Source organism: Lissotriton vulgaris, chromosome 9 (genome assembly GCF_964263255.1).
Source record: "Lissotriton vulgaris chromosome 9, aLisVul1.2, whole genome shotgun sequence".
Taxonomy (NCBI): domain Eukaryota; kingdom Metazoa; phylum Chordata; class Amphibia; order Caudata; family Salamandridae; genus Lissotriton; species Lissotriton vulgaris.
Window position 1 is genome coordinate 1,222,477,016 of NC_141697.1, and position 20,917 is coordinate 1,222,497,932.

Consider the following 20,917-nt stretch of genomic DNA (forward strand, 5'->3'; position numbering starts at 1 on the left):
CAACATTCCAAAATACAGCAATAGCGCCCTCTGTGAATATAGGTGCGAATTGGCCAGGACCCTGTGAGTGGACACTGTTACTTTGTAAGGTCTCGTTTGTGGATGCTAAAACCCTTCGTGCAAGAGGGCCTGGGTGAAGGAATTAACAAGCATTGGTAATTCGTCCGTTTTGCCTATGTAATGTATAAAGAGCTGCCTTCATCAATCATCGTCTGGGAGAAGGAAAGAGATCCCTGAGAGATAACATGAGAGTGGAGGGGATGTGGAGCAGCGGCCAGAGCTGCTGACTCAAGAGCTGGGGATCCTGGTCGGAGTCTGGTCGGCGCCGGGCAACATCCTGGGATTCCATGCAAATCACTTAATCTATCCGGGTGATAAATTGTTATACAAATATGCTGCAATAGTGAAAGGCAAAACTTTATGAAAGTATAGCTCCACCAAAGCGGATGTTAACAGTATTTTAGAGGCAGGAAACTGATAAGAGAAGCAGAGGAATAAGCACTGGTAATTGCAGAAAAATATGCTTCACCGAATGAAGTGGAGGAAAGGTCAGTGGCACGCATAGGAACCAATGAGAAGCCAGAAAAAAGAGGAGGCGGGGGGTAAGTCCCTTTTAAGTTGATATTAAAAACAATAGATTTCTCAAGCGCTGTGCAGGCAAAACGTAAAAAGGTGACCTAATCCTCGCCAGCGCTTTACAGAGTAGCACTTACACAGAGGAGTAAGATTTGTCTCATAAAATGTCAGTGAGAGACCCAATGATGGTGAAAATAGAGAATACATGTGGATTCAAGAAGATGTGATTGAAAGAAAACTAATTAAAGAAACATTTCCATCTGAAAAGCCGAATCCTCCCATCTGTGTCCGCCTCGCCTCTGTGTTTTGTCTAGCTGGCCGTTTCTCTCCTTTTTCCCATCTGTCGTCTGCAAGCTTGCTCAGTTTGATCTTTTTTTAGAACTTTTTTTTACATCTCCCAGTCCACCCTTGTTATGTCTCCTAACCTCATTGTATCTTTGATAGCACACCTCTCTATGTCTGTCTCTCGCTCTATTTATGTCTCCCACCCGCACTCTATTTTGCCTGCACATTCAGCTCTCTCTCTCTCTCCCACTCTCTATGTCTCCATAGCTCTTTCTCCCTATCACTATCTCTCACTCTATCTCTCACTCTGTCTCTGGCTTGCACCCTCTCTCTCTGTCTCTCTCTCTGTTGCTCTACTTCACACTCTCAACCTCTCTCTTTCTTTGTGTGTCTCTCTCTATCCCTCTCTCCTTTTCCCTAAATCTGTCTCTCTCCTTCTCTCTCTGTCTCACTCACTCTTCCTCGCGCTCTCTGTCCTCTTTCTTTCTCTTTCTGTAAATCTCCCTTTCTCTCCTGTCTCTCCACCTCAATTTCTTTCCCTCTCACGCACATCGGGCCTGATTTACAGAATGAACTTAAGACTCAATCCTAAACTTACTACTCTTTTGGTATTCACAGAAGTTAGGATTTTATCTTAAGTTTGTCTTAAGACAAACTTAAGACAGACTTAAGTTAGGATTGTGTCTTAAGTCTGTCTTAAGTCTGTCTTAAGTCTGTCTTAAGTTTGTCTTAAGTCTGTCTTAAGTCTGTCTTAAGACAAACTTAAGACAAAATCCTAACTTCTGTGAATACCAAAAGTAGTAAATTCACTCTGTGAATGCCAAAAGTAGTAAGTGTATTCTGTGAATACCAAAATAGTAGTACGTTTAGGATTGAGTCTTAAGTTCATTCTGTGAATCGAGCCCATCCTCTCTGTCTCACTATCATCACACATTCTGATCCTTGATCATACCTCAGAGTGCACCCCTTGTCCTTCACTTAATCCATCCCCTTAACTGGTGGCAAAGGGCAAAGAGTGGGAACGTGAAAACCAACCAGTGTTCTTCGAGGTCTGTTTACTTTCTGATCCTGTCACTGCCTTCATGCCTCCAGAGACGGGTAGCAAGAGGAAGCCGCAGGTTGCAGTCTTTTCTGTGACATCTCTTCTCTCGATCGTTTATTGACATTCCTGCAGCACTTTCTCGTTCTTCTTCGACTGCCACTCTGTTTCTGGCTCCACTGTTCTACCCAATTTTCCCTCCCTTTTGACTCAAATACTTCCCTTCTTCATTCAGGTCCTCGTGACGAGTAGCGAGACCAGCTGTGTTGCTGCTGTGCAGCATGGCCGGAAGTAAAAAAATAAATCAAACTATGATGCGATCAGCGCTGGCCACGTCATAACATTATTTTCTGTACAATATGGCTGATGAAAACATTGACAAAATCAATAGTTCTTGCATAGAAGAGACCTATCGGCTTTGCCAATGCTTGTTGTATATACCTAAGAAGGGCAGTGTCAGCTGCATTAAAGGGCTAGCCAGGTGGAGCAGCTGCTACCCTGGCCTGCCACTGATGTGATGTCCTTGCTGAGAGCCCTGCTTGCAATCTTAGCTTGTGGCCAGGCAGCCGTCCAGAGTCCAGCTCTCTGCAGACAGCGCCCCTCCTAAAGCTCGCACCACCTGCCTCCTGTTTAAAACCCTCAAACCTTGAGCTGAGCTCGCACCCGTGCAATGGACGCCTCTGTTCATCCTTTAACGGCCAGACAAGCCCCTCCCTGAAGCTCGCACCACCTGCCTCCTGTTTAAAACCCTCAAACCCTGGATCTGAGCTCGCGCCCGTGAAACTGACACCTCTGTTTATCCTTTGACGCCCAGACAGGTCCCCTCCTTGAAGCTTGCACCACCTGCCTCCTGTGTAAAACCCTCAAACCCTGGATCTGAGCTCGCACCCGTGAAGCGGACGCCTCTGTCCATCTTTTGACAGCCCAGACATCGCGGCAGCAAATTAAAGCCTGGCGGTGTGATGTATCGGCGCTCCAAGCCCCCCAAACAGGTGCTGTAGAAAGTTTACAGTGATGCAGGATGCAAAAGGGGCTGATCCGCGATGCAGACCCAGTGGGCTAGGGTGGGGAGGGAGATTGCAAATTCAGCATGAAGCGCCGCTGTGTCTGAAAGCAGTGTTGTATTTAGCAACAGGAGTATAACTGATAAACCACGTTGAGATTTGGGTATGTCGCAGGGATTCCGTGCTCAGACAGAACTGTGCATAGAGGCTTGGAACCTCAGTGAATTAGGGTGTGCCAAAACTCACCTTAGTACCCAAAAATCCCCTACCAGACTAGCTACAGTGTCTCATTGATCATCACAAACTCCCAATGCTTAGACAAACCAGAACATGGACTTAGTACACCTCAGGTAACGTGGAACACATGAACACTCTTTCGTTATACAATCATTTCAATCCAGAACAAGGAGTAAAAGAGGACACGTGCATATTTGAAATGTTTATTCACTAATGCAGTGTTCTCACATGCAGTATCTTAGCTAATACAAGCAAACATATTATAAGAAACAAAGTAATCAGCATAGTCACTAGTCGTAGAACACAAACGGTGAAAGCATGGTATTATGCTAAAATGAATAGGGTTTAACAAAACCTAATTCTCACCCTCCCTAGCTAGTATATTATATTATATCTAAGAAGGTCTCTTGTGGGTTTTAGCAGAGCGGCCCCATACCTCAAGATCCTAGTGGTAAGGGATCACATCATCTTCCACCAGCTCTCTGCATGCGAAGCACCATCAAGTGTGTTTGTATGCTCTGTGCAAAGCCATATAAAACGCGCCTAAAGCCAGAATTTGGCTGCAGCTGCATGTATGTTATGTCTAGGAACGTGCGAAGATCAGTGCTCACAACAACCACTGTGTTGAGATATCCTTGAAGGTTTCTGCACTCACTGAACAGACACAGCTCGCCAAGCAAGGCTGATATCAGAGTAACAAGAGATTATTCTCGCATGAATCAAAAACATTCTACTAGGCTCAAAGTGAAAGCAACAGCTATGTGTCGTGTGCAAAAGCAGCTGAAAGGTAAAATGGTGTTTAAACTCCTAAAAAGCTCATGCTAACTTAACACAGCATACAGGCTATATATATCTATATGGCAGGTAGGTGCGTAAGACAGGTACGTAAGACAAAGCAACAGTATCTGAACTAGTTTCACTAAAGAGGACGGTTAGACATGTATGTACAATACATTACACGAAAAGAAGACGGGAGACTCGAAGTGGATTTTTGAAATGTGCACTTGGCATCATATAATTAGAATAACAATTAAGGAAGGTACAGTTGTAACAGCACCATAGGCCAAAAATGCGTGAGCAACCCGAATTGGACTTGGTACTAAATTGTGTTCGTGACACATAAGGTGGCGACGCAAGTGACAATGTGCAGTCAGCGAAAATTGCGCGAAGTGCAGATGTGAACAGGTATGTACAGTGAATATTGTGGTTCAAGACAGTAATTTACAATGTTAAGATGAATATAGACAACAATTTCAGTTGAACCACAGAAGGTAGTGCGCCATCAGTTGCGCTGAGGAGTCGACAACGTTTCAATCCTATTACTCAGGATCATCTTCAGGACCGGGTTGCAAGTTGGGCGGTGCTGAAAGGGGCACGGTCCCGTGTCCACGGGTTTCAGGGAGATTAAATCTGGAGGTTCAAGGTTTGTAACGGGCTCCAGCGGAAGTGGGAGGTCCTTTGTGCGTGACACGTCGGAAGGGCGTCTATATGCGGGTGCCGTGTCAGAGGTATGGCATTGGCAGCTTGCAGGGGATTCAGGTCTAGGGCTCCTCTGTGTACCCCAGTTTCGGATATAGTTGGGGAAGACCTTAGGTGGCGGAATTAATCCAGCGGGGGAGGATGCTGCAATCAGCGTTAGACCGTCACGTTCATGTAAAACAGGATGCAATTTCCATATGTTATCATATATTTGTATATAATACTAATATTTACATGTGGGTGTAGTATTTTATTGTATTTGGCTGCTTAATTTTCGAAAATGTAACGGGTATCAAAGTATGAGTGCATGTTTATCAGTAGCCAATGCAGAAATGTAACATGTTCTGACTCCATTTACTCTAAAAACACAAAATAAATATGGATAAGTACTGCTAATGTGGCCAAAAATAAATATGGCCTGAAATATAAAAAAATCAAAAAAAATTAATAAAACCGGGAGCCCTGGTTATGTTCTACAACATAATTTTGGTATGTTCCATTCTAATTTATGATATGTTTTATTATGGTACCAACATTTTATAGTGCACTTCTGTTAATGTTATGACTTACAGATACTCATGTTAGGGTCACATCCGTGCTGTGGAACTCCGCTTCACGCCTGTGCCTGCTGGACACTACATGTAGTTAGTAATGAAGAGAATTAACTGCGGCCACAAAATGAGGCTGGAAGAACCCCACGCTCAGTGGTGCCAGCGGGGAGGGGGCTGCATTCTACAGAGCGACAGTCTCCAAGTCTGCAACCCAACCCAGCATAAGTTGATATGGTGGACTGCCACCTTCTGTCCCCAACACGTAGTTTCACATGTGCAGTGACAACATCACGTGTGTTAAGGATATTATCTCCAGTCCTGAACCAAAACATCGTTGATTTCAAGCCTTAGTCCAAGTGGTCAAATGGAAGCCAAACTAGACTACAACAACCAGAATGCATTAGGCTATCACACAAAAGTCCAGGACTGACAACTGTCCCTAACTAGAGGTCACATGTGCTTTAGGTAAGCACTCACAGTATATGCTGGACGAAAAGTGTGCTTGGTTATGTGCTGGCTGGATTCATGCCAAGGTGCCCACCACGGAAGTGGGTACCTGTTTGAGACCAGTGTGTGAAACAGGGATTGGCACCAGTGCGACGGTGGTTCCAGGCGGTGGGCGCCGGCACTCCTTTTTGGAGACTCTGACCTATTTTTCAACATCTGACTTTGACTCGGAGTAAGAGAGAAAGGAAGAAAAGAGAAACTGAAGGATGGAAAGAGAGATTGGGGAGCAGTCCCAGATGGGGAAAGAAGGAAAGAAACAGAGGCTGCAAGAGTCGGGTGAGACATGAAGGGCAGGGTGGTGAAAGGCAGGCCGGAACTGGGACGAAGACAGTGCAGATCTGGCACTTTTGGCATCCTTGACTTGTGTCAGTGCCAGTGGGGGGATCCTAGGCACTGACAGAGACCATTTTTGGAGTAGGACCCTGGGGCATGCTTGGTGGGCCGTGCCACGTGCCTGAGAGGGTCTGCAGCTGAGTTTAATAATTGTGAGAATGCAGTCTATGTGTGAGGCCAGTTGGTGGCAGCAGTGAGCTGAACTCTCTATATACCATACAAAGGCATTGTCAAGTTATGAGGCTTTAGTAACAAAAACTTGAGACCAGCCTACTTAATCTGGAAATGAGTGAAACATGCCTACCAACAGCAGCTGGCAAGACCGCTCACTGAACTAAATGCTCACCACTGACATCGGCTGTGAGTTACGGGCGGTATTTTTGAATCCTGGCACGGCCAACTCTGTCATTCATCCTTCCAGGGTTCAATTGGGTAATGGTAACATCTATTATGCAGTGTTTAGAAACGGCAGAAGTGTGGTATGAAGAGCTATATAAAGGTCAAGTTATTATGAGGGCGAGGAGCTCTTGGAGTGTATGGTCTGTGTAGTATAGGAGGCTACCCCAAAGCCAATGACAGTCGCGCTCTGCGGGGGACCGCTGCTCCGCTCCGCCCCGCCCCGCGGCTCACCTGAGTGTTAACATGACTGAGTACCGCACGCAGTGCCCGCGGTGCTGCTAGTCAGGGTTAACACCTGCCCCCCAGGCTTGCCTCTCACACCGTCTTCCTTTACGGTGCTTCTCCAAACTTTTCTAGGTAGAAATATAACACCTGCAGGTCATTTCCGAAATTCAAAAATCATGAAAGATTTGTAAAATGTCTAAAATCTAAAGAGATCTAAGAAATCTGAAGTAACTAAAAATCCGCGTCTTCTGCAAAAGAAAAAGCTGCTGGCGAGACTGGGGCTGCTCCAGTGAGCAGCAGCGTCCTTAGGGCCGCCGTTTACACGCCTCCCAGACAGAGCTACCCAGACTTTTGAGAACCCCCACCTAATATTTAGAACGACAAACTTTGGCAGCCCAGCTACCTTTAACAGGCATGAGCAGGGGTGATTTTTTAATGTAATAGTAGACGTGGGTTCAACATGCTGTGAATTAGCAGAGTAGCACACTGCACACTGTGTGTGTTCCTCTCGAACAGCAGTTGTTTGTAAATGTCACGACGTTGACTGTACCCTTCGATATGTTAATCGGACTGTGGCTAAGATACTGATGCCCCTTAAAGTGGCAGGGAGGGGCTTGCAGTAGAGCTTGAACGTTTCTCAGAGTGGGGGGCTGGCACCTGGAATCTGTTCAATAATATCACGAGGCAAACTTGAAAACCCTCTTCTGCAACAGAGTGGGGGTAAGGCCTCATATGCATTATTATGTTAAAACGAGGCCCAGTGGTCCCATTTGGACTCCAAGTACATATATATTGCAGTTGTGGTCAGCGTGAATACTGGCTAAAGATAGTGGAGTGTGTCCACGAGCATCACATCACAATACATGAGGTCAAAGTCATAAATGATTTAGTCAGAGACAACACTGGGTCTTGAACCTGATTTACAAGATCCAAAGTTCGAAGATCGGGCAGCTCTGACTGGTAGGCCACATCCATTTTTCCCAATTGATGTGTGAATCACTACACACATCACCAGACTTCTCCTGAAGAGACTGCAGAACATTCAGAACTCAGCGGCTAGACTCATCCTCGACCGCCCCAGACGGGCGCACATCCCTCCACACCTGAAGAAACTCCACTGGCTCCCCGTCCACGAAAGATGGCAACTCAAGATTCTGACGCACGCCTACAAAACCCTGCACAACCAAGGACCAGCATACATCAACCACCACCTGAGCTTCCACCAACCCTACAGACACCTGCACTCCACCTCCCTCTCCCGCGCTCACATCCCTGCATCCGGCAAATCAACAGAGGTTGGTGGGCTTCTACCTCACCGCAAAGTCCTGGACCAGCCTCCTTCGCCAGACCTCACCCTCCCTTCAGGGAACTCCAGACCTGGCTATTCAACCGATGCCGCCCGAGCGCCTGACTCCCAGCGACCGGACACCCTTGCGGGTGAATATCTGCGCTCTATAAATGTGTAAATTGATTGATTTGAAAATAACACATGTGGGATAATTGTTTATGATTGCAATAAAGTGAGCACATTCTCTGTTGAAACAGCTTTGTGAAGAGAAAGAACAGCAGCAAAAAATACTGGAAGGTTCACCCGGAGTCTAGCCCGGGAATCACTGCAAGGGCTTGCTTCAAAACTGGACTTAGGGACATAGTTGAGCACCGTAGCTCGAGTGGTGCTGGACAAGTCTCAGAGAGGGCGTGTTGACATCAGTGTTACTTCACTGAAGTCAGAGGGATTGTGAAAAATCCTAGCTTCACACAAGGTGAAGCAAATGTATTCAGCAGGAGGGGGGTAAAGGTTTAGAGGCTTATGTACAAGCCCCTTGCGTTGCCGCCGCATCACTTTTTTCACGCAGCGGCAGCGCAATCAGTAGCGCCACACTGCTCCATACCTACAGACTGATGCATTGGGTCCATAGCGTCACGTTGTAAAGTCCTGCATCACATCACACCTGCGCCAGGAATAATGTATGCAGCGTAGGCGTTCCCACGTAAAATGCCACGTGGAACTGACTCAGTGAAATTTACATTTCACTGCGTCACTCTATGACTTCACTGCATGAAAATCCTTCCGCCTGCTCAGACCAGGAGTAAGGATCGACGCAGGCGTTTAACATTAGTTTGCCTCTGTGTTCTGACACATTGCGGGAGTTGCGATAGTTTTACCACCAATTCCAGCAATGCCTCACTTTTGCTCCAACAGATGCATCAGAATTTCTGACGCATCCGTAAATCCTTGCACCATGGAGGCCTGTATTGTAAATACAGCGCATACATGGTGTCGCAAGGGCTTTTCGCGAAGTCACAAGGACACTGCGCATTGATGCTGATATGTCAGTTTCTTGTAAATGAGACCTCTAGTATGTATTTGGTGTGCCTTTTGGGGCACACTGTCGCAAATATATTACTAAACCATGGTGTGGTAGTGCACAGTATTTTACAGACAGCCCATTTTCCTTTTAAATGGCCTCTAAAAAAGAGGTGCACTGATAAATCTACTTTCCGCCCAAATGATAACGGAGGAAGTCGGGTTTCAGTGAATATTTATCATTTATGCTTCACCAGGTAAAGTGTCTTAATCCTAATAAAATCTGTGTTTCCATCACACTTCGAAATTACAAATCAAAATGTACTTCCGTTTTGCTTCCCTAACTTCTGATAACTTCTGAAATGTGTGTACAGTTAATTTACAGGTATTTAAATGAGGTTCTGATATAAAACAAAAAAAACATAACATTCTACACAGCCTTTCCTTTCACAGTTCCTGTCGCCCAGCGACATTGTCACATAAATCACTTAAAAAAAAATACTCCTCTCACTTTCCAGTCCCCATGTTAATAAAATAAGCAGACATTTTTCAGAAGACAGAGTCTGACATTTGACCTCAGTCTTTGAAGCACAACACATGAGACAAGATAAATACAAAATGTAAAGGAATATTTATTTATTGCTCTTTCAGCGACCCATAAGAAATCACCTGTTGGCCACCACCCACAGTTTGGGTACACGGCTCTGGAGCAAAGCTCTACCTTGGCACATCCGCCATGCGCCCACTCCCAGAAGTAGCAGGGTGCAGGCGCTATACATATGAAACTTCGATGTAAAGCGCCTATAAGATAATATGTGGATGTAGGACATTTGGGGCCTCAGCATTCCCAACTCAGGGACTGAACTGTCCTAGGGGTGTGGTATGTGGTGGGGGCGGAAGGCGGGTGACAAGTGCAGGGCACCGAGGGGCAGATTTACAATAAGTGGCGCATCCCTGCATATCAGCAGGGATGCGCCACTTATTGTGCGCCATGCCTCCATCACCATGGATGCGCCGCATTTACAATGCGGCGCAGCATGGGGCAAAAAAGGCACAGATGCGTCACGCATCTGTGCTGTAAAAGCGGTGCATTGCTGGAGTTGCGTCGCAAGCGAGACAAAGCTCCAGCAATGCCCGGGGGGGGGGGGGGGGGGCCTATTCTTACAATGCTGCGTCAATCCTTACGCCTGCTTCAAGCAGGTGCATGGTTTTGACGCAGCATGGGCATCGTGACGCATCTCCCAGATGCGTCACGTTGTAAATACCCTGCACCATGGCGCATCTTTTGCGCCGCCGCTGTGTCACAAAAGTGACGCAATGGCGGCGTAAAAGAGGCGCAAGGGGCCTGTAAATCTGCCCCCGAATCTCTTACTACAGTAGCTGAAAGCAGTTTTTTTGTTTTATTTTACAGTCTATCGCTCACTGCAACCCCCCCCCCCCCTCCCCCACCCACCCCACCCATACGAAGGGAATACAAAGAACGTCGCCCAGCAACAGAAAGATCTGCTATTGCTGTATGTTGTGTCTCTACCTTCCCATTTTGGTAAAAATCAAAACATACCTTTATATAAACCCCATTGGAAAGTGGTAGGACAATAAATGTTTCCGATGCCAAAAGGAAAAGTGAACAAACGCCAAAAGTTCGTCTCAAAACCAGACTCTCCTGCGACAGCAAGACATTTATTCGGTTAATTATTGTGGCGATACAGGACATTTTATAGCGCTGCGATGCGTTTTGTCTATGTCAGCACTATACAAGCGCCACATACATGCATACAAGTAAAACGCCAACACAAACGTGTGCATAAACCGGTGAGTGGCTTGTGGCGCGCGGTGAAGTGTGCAGCATTGTGCAGCCTGTCCTCGTTGGGTGCTCCGCACTCCGGCACCGCTGCCTAGCGCTGCGCAGCAATAACCTCGACAGGGGTCGTTTCCAAGCGTATTTCCCGCGAGGCGCCGCGCGGATTAAGATTTCGCCACGCTCCAGCGTCCAAAGCCATTTCACAGCTGGAAGTGGCACGGAAGCGGTTCGGCGTTAGCTCGCCCAGAGGTGGGCGTGCAAGAAACAGGAGGAGCTGGCCTCTAGGCGCTTGTTCAGCAGCGTGAGAGGATACGTCTGCAAGAGACAAGCCCGAGCAGAGCGTGCGAGGCCGGATGAAAGACACCCGAGCCTTAGGGTTCAGACAGGGACACACTATAATTGTATTTATATAGCGCCTGCTTCCCTGGGCCAGTGCTAAGGGCCACCAGAACAGCTCTCGGGCTATGTAAGCGCTACACTAGCCGCCATAGCCATTGTATAGCCATAACATGTGCAACACCATTAACATTCCCTTCCATTATGCATGTTACTAGCCCTGGGCTAGCAGACGTTCTCCAGACGCTTCACTATCATGGGCTGCCGCCCACCACTCACGCCCTCTACAACCACATCTGAGGGGGGAGGGGGAGGGGGGGTCAGGAGAATGTTTGGGTGCAAGTGATGGCGACGCGTGATCTCTGCACAGGTGAAACGTGCATTTGGTTCTGACACGTAGGGATCACTGGAGACAGGTAAGGGCTTCAGAGTGCCTAGAAACGGGACATCCTGGGGCACAGATGGAGCAGAGGAGAAACTGAAGCAGAGAGAGGGGGGATATATAGGACCTTAACGGTGAAAGAATGCTGCGCGAGGGGGCACAAGGCAGGCGCGAGGACCAGTGCGGGTTAGAGGAGGAGACAGAAGGTGAGCTGCTGACAGGACGCATGGAGTCCATATGTGCAGCTCAGGGCACTTGGGTACATAGGTAGGTGGATACATGGGTGTGTGGATGGATGGAAGGACGGATGATGTATTATGGGCGCGTGGAAGGATGGATGCGTGGATGGACGGACGGATGGGTGGGTGGTTGGATGGACGGACGGATGGACGGATGGATGGATGGATGGATGGATGGATGGACGGACGGACGGACGGATGGACGGACGGATGGATGGACGGATGGGTGAATGCGTGGAAGGATGGATGGCAGATAATGGGACATATGCAGAACAGATGTGACACATCAGGGCCGTAAACAGGTTTATATGGGAACACGAGCTGCAGGTGTGCTGCGAGCAGAAAGGGGGCGTGCGAGCATCATGGGGCAGACAGCGGCTCAGTGAGCACAGGGCCGGGGGCGGTGGTGCGGGCATGTGGCGACGCGGGGGTACCAGAAGGCCGTGGTCAGCTTGGGCAGGCATTTAAGGGGCCCGTTATAGACTCATGGGGCGACAAACATAAAGGCGCTTCAGGGGGACACTTGGGTGAGACCGTGGGGTTGAGGGGGCAGGCACGGTGACGGGGCTTATATCCTAATACACATTGGTATAGATGCGGTGACGTGGGGGTCAGACATTGGGCCATGTTAGGTCAAATTAAGGGACACAGCGAGGCACATATTGGGTACAGACGATCAGTTTGGGTGGCAAAGGAGTCAGTGAATGGAACAGACTGTGTCAAATAAAGAGGCGCTTAGCGATTTATAGGACCGGTCAATGGGACCGAACAAGGCCAGACAGGACGGAAAAGGGGTCAGACGATGGGGCAAAAGAAGTCACATAAGGAGGCTTTGGGTCAGATAATGGACATATGGGGTCAGATAAAGTGTTACCAGAGGGGTCAGAACTGAGGCATATGGGGGACAAGTAAAGTGATTCATGGGCTAGAGAATGAAGGATAGAGGGTCAAATAAGGCAACATTGTATCAAATAACGGGGCACATAGGATCACATGAGGTGTTACTGGGGGTCAGAATACGAGGCGTATGGGTTTGACATGAAGTGATTTAGTGCTATGAGAATGGGGCATATATATTCAGAAAAGGTGATACTCGGGTACCAGATGATGGGGAATGTAGCCCCTGATAATGTGACACTGGGACAGATAATGGGATATATAGAGTCAGCTGAGGTGTTACTAGGGGGTCAGATTATGAGGTATAGAGAGGTCACATAAAGTGATTTATGGATGTAATAATGGGGCATATAGGGTCATTTAAGGTGTTACTAGGGGGTCATATTGTGAGGTATATGAGGTGACACAGGTTGAGTTATGGGTCAAATATTGGGTCAGACAAGATGCATTTTGTTAGATAAAGTGGCATGTGGGGTCAGAGAAGGTGTCAATAGAGAGTATCAGATGATGAGGCGTATGGAAGACACACAAAGTGACATATGGGCCAGATAATGTGGTATAGAGGGCCAGATAAGGTGACATTGGGTCACATAATGGGGCAAATAGGGTAGAAATAGGTGTTACCAGGGAGTCAGATTAAGAGGACTTTTGTTTTCACATAAAATAATTCAGTGGTCAGATAATGGAGCTGATAGGGTCAGATGCGGTGTTACTAGGTGGTCATGTTATGAGGCATAAGGAGGTCACATAAAGTGGTTTAGGGGTCAGATAATGCGGCATATAAGGTAAGATAAAGCGCATTAAGTCAGCTAATGTGGCATATCAGGTCAGAGTAGGTGATACTAGCGGTGTCATGTGATGGGGCATAGATGGTCAGATAAGTTGATGCTATAGGATCACACCCAGAAAGCTACATTCATCAACTACTTCTTGGCATCACACAATGACAATCAGATTTGGGATGATAATAACAAAGTCCATCCAAGGGGACCTCTGACCCAAGTCTCCCTCTTTAAATGAAATATCTCAGTGTTGCAAACAGCTAATTGGAATAGGAACGATAAAAATAAAGTGGCTTGCTGAGCTGCTCAAAGCTGCCAGCGTACTGAAAACCATAAACTGTGCACCTGTGTTTCACACTCCTTCATGAAGCAGACTGCTGAGCGCTGCGTCCCATAACATGATATCCACACCTCGGTGGTCCTCATACAGCTGCGTCCCATAACCGATAACTACACCTCAGCGGTCCTCACGAAGCTGCATCCCATAACACGATAACCGCACCTCGGCCGGTCCTCACGCAGCTGCGTCCCATAACACGATAACTGCACCTCGGTGGTCCTCACTTAGCTGCGTCCCATAACCAATAACTACACCTCAGCGGTCCTCACGAAGCTGCATCCCATAACACGATTATCGCACCTCGGCCGGTCCTCACGCAGCTGCGTCCCATAACACGATAACCGCACCTCGGCGGTCCTCATGCAGCTGCGACCCATAACACGATAACCGCACCTCAGTGGTCCTCCCTAGGGGTGGGTGCAATTTGCGTAATCGTGCTACGCAAAGCTCAGCGAATCAGTAAAAAATCTCCGCGAGCGCTTAAAAATTCCACGAACACGCAGGATTGCTTCGCAATGCTTTTTTCCTGTTCGCAAACGCTGTTTGCGTGCTTGGGGGGGAAATTTCTCGCAAGCACGCCTTTTGAGAAGGCAAACAGGCAAAAAATTCAGCGAACCTGCGGAACGCAGAATTTTGGGCAATTCTGCGTTCTCTGCGAAACGCGAAATTACCCAAATTCTGCAAATTCCGTGAACGGAACAACATTTACCGCCCAGGCCTAGTCCTCACACAGCTGCGCCCCATAACAAGAAAACCACACCTCAGTGGTCCTCATACAGCTGCGTCCCATAACACGATAACTGCACGTCGTTGGTCCTCACGCAGTTGCGTCCCATAACACGATAGCCGCACCTCTGTGGTCCTCACACAGCTGCACCCCATAACACCATAACTGCACCTTGATGGTCCACTCGCAGCTGCATCCCATAACACGATAACCACACCACAATGGTCCTCACGCAGCTGCATCCCATAACACGATAACCACACCTCAGTGGTCCTCATGCAGCTGCATCCTATAACACGATAACCGCACCTCAGTGGTCCTCACGCAGCTGCATCCCATAAATCGATAACTGCACCTCAGTGGTCCTCACGCAGCTGCATCCCATAACACGATAACTGCACCTCAGTGGTCCTCACGCAGCTGCGTCCCATAACACGATAACTGCACCTCAGTGGTCCTCACGCAGTTGCGTCCCATAACACGATAACTGCACCTCGGTGGTCCTCACGCAGCTGCGTCCCATAACACAATATCCACACCTTGGGGGTCCTCACACAGCTGTGCCCCATAACACCATAACTGCACCTCAGTGGTCCTCACGCAGCTGCGTCCCATAACACGATAACCACACCTCAGTGGTCCTCACGCACCTGCATCCCATAACACGCCGCTGCGTCCCATAACACGATAACCACACCTCAGTGGTCCTCACGCAGCTGCATCCCATAACACGATAACCACACCTCAGTGGTCCTCACGCAGCTGCGTCCCATAACACAATAACTGCACCTCAGTGGTCCTCACGCAGCTGCGTCCCATAACACGATAACTGCACCTCAGTGGTCCTCACGCAGCTGCGTCCCATAACACAATATCCACACCCTCCCACAGCTGTGCCCCATAACACCATAACTGCACCTCAGTGGTCCTCACGCAGCTGTGTCCCATAACACAATAACTGCACCTCAATGGTCCTCACGTAGCTCCGTCCCATAACACGATAACTGCACCTCAGTGGTCCTCACGCAGTTGCGTCCCATAACACGATAACTGCACCTCAGTGGTCCTCACGCAGCTGTGTCCCATAACACGATAACTGCACCTCAGTGGTCCTCACGCAGTTCCGTCCCATAACATGATAACTGCACCTCGGTGGTCCTCACGCAGCTGCGCCCCATAACACGATAACTGCACCTCGGCGGTCCTCACGCAGCTGCATCCCATAACACGATAACTGCACCTCAGTGGTCCTCACGCAGCTACGTCCCATAACACAATATCTGCACCTGGGTGGTCCTCATGCAGCTGTGTCCCATAACACGATAACTGCACCTCAGTGGTCCTCACGCAGCTGTGTCCCATAACACGATAACTGCACCTCAGTGGTCCTCACGCAGTTGCGTCCCATAACACGATAACTGCACCTTGGTGGTCCTCACGCAGCTGCGTCACATAACACGATAACTGCACCTCAGTGGTCCTCACGCAGTTGCGTCCCATAACACGATAACTGCACCTCAGTGGTCCTCACGCACCTGTGTCCCATAACACGATAACTGCACCTCAGTGGTCCTCACGCAGTTGCGTCCCATAACACGATAACTGCACCTCGGTGGTCCTCACGCAGCTGCGCCCCATACCACGATAACTGCACCTCGGCGGTCCTCACGCAGCTGTGTCCCATAACATGATAACTGCACCTCAGTGGTCCTCACGCAGCTGCGTCCCATAACACAATATCTGCACCTGGGTGGTCCTCATGCAGCTGTGTCCCATAACACGATAACTGCACCTCGGTGGTCCTCACGCAGCTGCGTCCCATAACACGATAACTGCACCTCAGTGGTCCTCACGCAGCTGCGTCCCATAACACGATAACTGCACCTCAGTGGTCCTCACGCAGCTGCGTCCCATAACACAATATCTGCACCTGGGTGGTCCTCATGCAGCTGTGTGCCATAACACGATAACTGCACCTCGGTGGTCCTCACGCAGCTGCGTCCCATAACACGATAACTGCACCTCAGTGGTCCTCACGCAGTTGCGTCCCATAACATGATAACTGCACCTCAGTGGTCCTCACGCACCTGTGTCCCATAACACGATAACTGCACCTCAGTGGTCCTCACGCAGCTGTGTCCCATAACACGATAACTGCACCTCGGTGGTCCTCACGCACCTGTGTCCCATAACACGATAACTGCACCTCAGTGGTCCTCACGCAGTTGTGTCCCATAACACGATAACTGCACCTCGGTAGTCCTCACGCAGCTGCGCCCCATAACACGATAACTGCACCTCGGCGGTCCTCACGCAGCTGCGTCCCATAACACGATAACTGCACCTCAGTGGTCCTCACGCAGCTGCGTCCCATAACACAATATCTGCACCTGGGTGGTCCTCATGCAGCTGTGTCCCAAAACACGATAACTGCACCTCGGTGGTCCTCACGCAGCTGCGTCCCATAACACGATAACTGCACCTCAGTGGTCCTCACGCAGCTGTGTCCCATAACACGATAACTGCACCTCGGTGGTCCTCACGCAGCTGCGTCCCATAACACGATAACTGCACCTCAGTGGTCCTCACGCAGCTGCGTCCTATAACATGATAACTGCACCTCAGTGGTCCTCACGCAGCTGCGTCCCATAACACAATATCCACACCTGGGTGGTCCTCAAGCAGCTGCGTCCCATAACACAATATCCACACCTGGGTGGTCCTCATGCATGACCCGGAAACACTTCCCACACAGGATCTAACAAAGACAACACACTTACAACCACGAACCATATAGAGTGTATTGTGCTACCCATGTAGCAAGTATTTCAGCACCCACATAGGGCTAGTAGGCGCTGTATAAATGGTGCAATACAATAAGACACATAAGGCCAGATAAAATGGCATTGAGAGTTATTGGGACTTATAGGATCAGATAAAGTGACTCTAGGGGTAACACGATGGGGCATATAGGGTCAGATAAGATTACTTCGGGTCAGATTATGAGGCTTACAGGATAAGGTTAGATATTATGAGGGATGGATGATTGACCTTTTGAGGGTCGCATAAATGACTTTGGGGGGTCAGAGAAGCTGACAGTTGAGGATAAAATGCTTAATGGAAATATTATAAATGTAAGGATTTTATGGGCGATCGAAGTACAATTATGCATTATCCATCTGGGGTCAAATGCAAGACATGAATTGAGGAAATTCGCTCCCTGAAAAGAGAGGAAACCCATCTTCGTGTTCCCTGTACTCTGGGCACTGTCTGTGAATATGCTTAGAAAATCTCAGCGCGTCTATTGGAGATGCTTCAGGGCGCTGTTAGCAGGCATTTTGCGAGTTCTTACCTTCTGACTGTATCTCCCCTCTTTTCTGAAGAATGTGGTTGCTAGTTCCTTCCACCATGAGAACTGAAGCATCTGAGAGTGGTCAGAAAACTGCAGCATCCGTTAGAATTCACAGAACTCCCTGCAGCATCCGTGAGACGTCTCCTAACTCCCTGCAGCATCCGTGAGACGTCACAGAACTCCCTACAGCATCCGTGAGAGGTCACTGAACTCCCTGCAGCATCCGTGAGACGTCAGAAAACTCACTACAGCATCCGTGAGACGTCACAGAACTCCCTGCAGCATCCGTGAGAGGCCACAGAACTCCCTGCAGCATACGTGAGAGGTCACAAAACTCCCTGCAGCATCCGTGAGAGGTCACAGAACTCCCTGCAGCATCCGTGAGACGTCACAGAACTCCCTGCAGCATCCGTGAGAGGTCACATAACTCCCTGCAGCATCCGTGAGAGGTCATAGAACTCCCTGCAGCGCCCGTGAGAGGTCACGGAACTCCCTGCAGCATCCGCGAGACGTCAGAGAACTCACTACAGCATCCGTGAGACGTCACAGAACTCCCTGCAGCATCCGTGAGACGTCACAGAACTTCCTGCAGCATCCGTGAGAGGTCACAGAACTCCCTGCAGCGTTCGTGAGAGGTCACGGAACTCCCTGCAGCATCCGTGAATGGTCCGATGACTGTAGCATCCGTGAGAGGGCAAACAACTCCCTGCAGCATCCGTGGGAGGCCAAGGAACTCCCTGCAGCATCCGTGGGAGCGGAAAGTATTTCCTGCAGCATCCGTGGGAGATTACTCATTGCAGCATCCTTGAAAGGTCATAAGCCTTCCTGCAAAACCAGTGAAAGGTCACAAGACTCCCTGCGGCATCCGTGATAGGTCACAGAACTCCATGCATAATCCGCTCTAGGTCAGGAGACTAGGTACTTCCTGCGGCATCAGTGAGAGGTCTGCGAGCTCCCTGCACCGCGTTCAATATCGCTGAACCTTCAGGGCACGCGGATAACTCCCGGCGGCCTCCATGTAGCACCGGTGCTCCTGCACTCCCAGGGCCCTGGGAGAGCTCCCTGCAGCAGGGTCCGTGATAGGCTGGGAAGCTCCGTGCGGAAACCCTCTGATCCCGTGAAACACTAAAGTTCTGCAGCCCGTGCAGGGGCTGCACCCTCAGAGTGCTCGAACAATCACAGACGCAGCCGGGGTGTTAATTCAGGACCCTGGAGAGCCCCCGGAGAGCTCGCTGCTGGAGGGTCTGCGACAGGTTCGGGAGCTCCGTGCGGGAATCCCTCGGAGCCCGTGAAATCCTCGAAGTCCTGCAGCAGGCGCAGGAGCTGTATCCTCAGAGTACACGCACAACCCAGCCCCCTGCAGCCTCTGCTGGCGCGCTCACTCACGGTACTCGAGGAACTATGTGCAGCGTGCAATGCGCGGCAGCAGCTCCGCGCAGCACCCGTGACAGAGGAGAGCTCCCGCCGCCGGGGAGGATGCTGAGCATCCGTGGTACCCGGGAGTCTGGCCGCAGCATCCTTTGCGCATCAGCAGCTGCACGCGGCGTGCGTGCGCGCCCGGGCTCCCGCAGCCTCTGCAACGCGTGCTCATTAAGGATGGAGAGAGAGCGCCCTGGCTTCAGCAGCAGTGCGGGAGCTGAGCCCGCGCAGCCTCTGGTACACACGGCCAGCCTCCTGCAGCGTCCAGCGTGTGTGTGTGAGCGCGCGCGCGTGCGAGTGCGCGCAAGGCTCCCTGCGGCATCAGTGAAACTTCAGCACTGATGCAGCCCGGGCGGACGCTGCGCATTTATAGCGCCTGGAGAGCTTCCAAGAAAGAGCAGGGCGCCTGCAGCCTGTTGGTGTGCTGTGCATGCGCAGAACGGAGCATCTCCCTGCCGCGCTCCTGCAGCCCCAGCATGTCCTGCTCGGTGTCGTTCATGCTGGTGCCTACAATGTGTTGAAGACCAGGGTCCCTGTCGCTGGGCCAGTGGGGTTCATACGGGTACCCAGACCGCCCTTCAGGGTCTCAGCCGAACCCGCCCTGCCAGAAGGGCTCCCACCAACCCGGAGTGCGGGGGAGGTGGCGGCCTGTGCGGGGGTCCACAGAGAACCATGCAGCATACATCCCGCCTCTAGTGTACACGGACGGGTTCTGCTCCAGGAGGTGTTGTGTGTTCACTGCTGGAGAGCTCCCTGCAGCCCCCCTGCATCCCCCAGTGTGCAGGGAGGGTTCAGCTGCAGGGGGTGTTGTGCATTCACTGCTGGAGAGCTCCCTGCAGCCCCCCTGCATCCCCCAGTGTGCATGGAGGGTTCAGCTCCAGGAGGTGTTGTGCATTCACTGCTGGAGAGCTCCCTGCAGCCCCCCTGCATCCCCCAGTGTGCATGGAGGGTTCAGCTCCAGGAGGTGTTGTGCATTCACTGCTGGAGAGCTCCCTGCAGCCCCCCTGCATCCCCCAGTGTGCAGGGAGGTTTCAGCTGCAGGGGGTGTTGTGCATTCACTGCTGGAGAGCTCCCTGCAGCCCCCTGAATCCCCCAGTGTGCATGGAGGGTTCAGCTCCAGGAGGTGGTGTGCATTCACTGCTGGAGAGCTCCCTGCAGCCCCCTGCATCCCCCAGTGTGCATGGAGGGTTCAGTTCCAGGAGGTGTTGTGCATTCACTGCTGGAGAGCTCCCTGCAGCCCCCCTGCATCCCCCAGTGTGCAGGGAGGTTTCAGCTGCAGGAGGTGTTGTGCATTCACTGCTGGAGAGCTCCCTGCAGCCCCCCTGCATCCCCCAGTGTGCAGGGAGGTTTCAGCTGCAGGGGGTGTTGTGCATTCACTGCTAGAGAGCTCCCTGCAGCCCCCTGCATCCCCCAGTGTGCATGGAGGGTTCAGCTCCAGGAGGTGTTGTGCATTCACTGCTGGAGAGCTCCCTGCAGCCCCCCTGCATCCCCCAGTGTGCAGGGAGATATCAGCTCCAGGAGGTGTTGTGCATTCACTGCTGGAGAGCTCCCTGCAGCCCCCCTGCATCCCCCAGTGTGCAGGGAGGTTTCAGCTGCAGGGGGTGTGGTGCATTCACTGCTGGAGAGATCCCTGCAGCCCCCCCCCCCGCTGCCCCCAGTGTGCAGGGAGATATCAGCTCCAGGATGTGTTGTGCATTCA

At 50.4% G+C, this 20,917-nt stretch overlaps 1 long non-coding RNA gene across 1 annotated transcript in view; it reads right to left on the reverse strand.

The window, feature by feature from the left end:
- LOC147693095 (uncharacterized) overlaps positions 1 to 17,935 on the reverse strand; it is a 526,488-nt gene extending 508,553 nt beyond the window's left edge. Inside the window, exon 1 of the long non-coding RNA XR_015299852.1 lies at positions 17,800 to 17,935. This is a non-coding gene — a long non-coding RNA (uncharacterized LOC147693095). The remainder of the gene's footprint in view (positions 1 to 17,799) is intronic.
- Between the last annotated feature and the right edge of the window lie 2,982 nt (positions 17,936 to 20,917).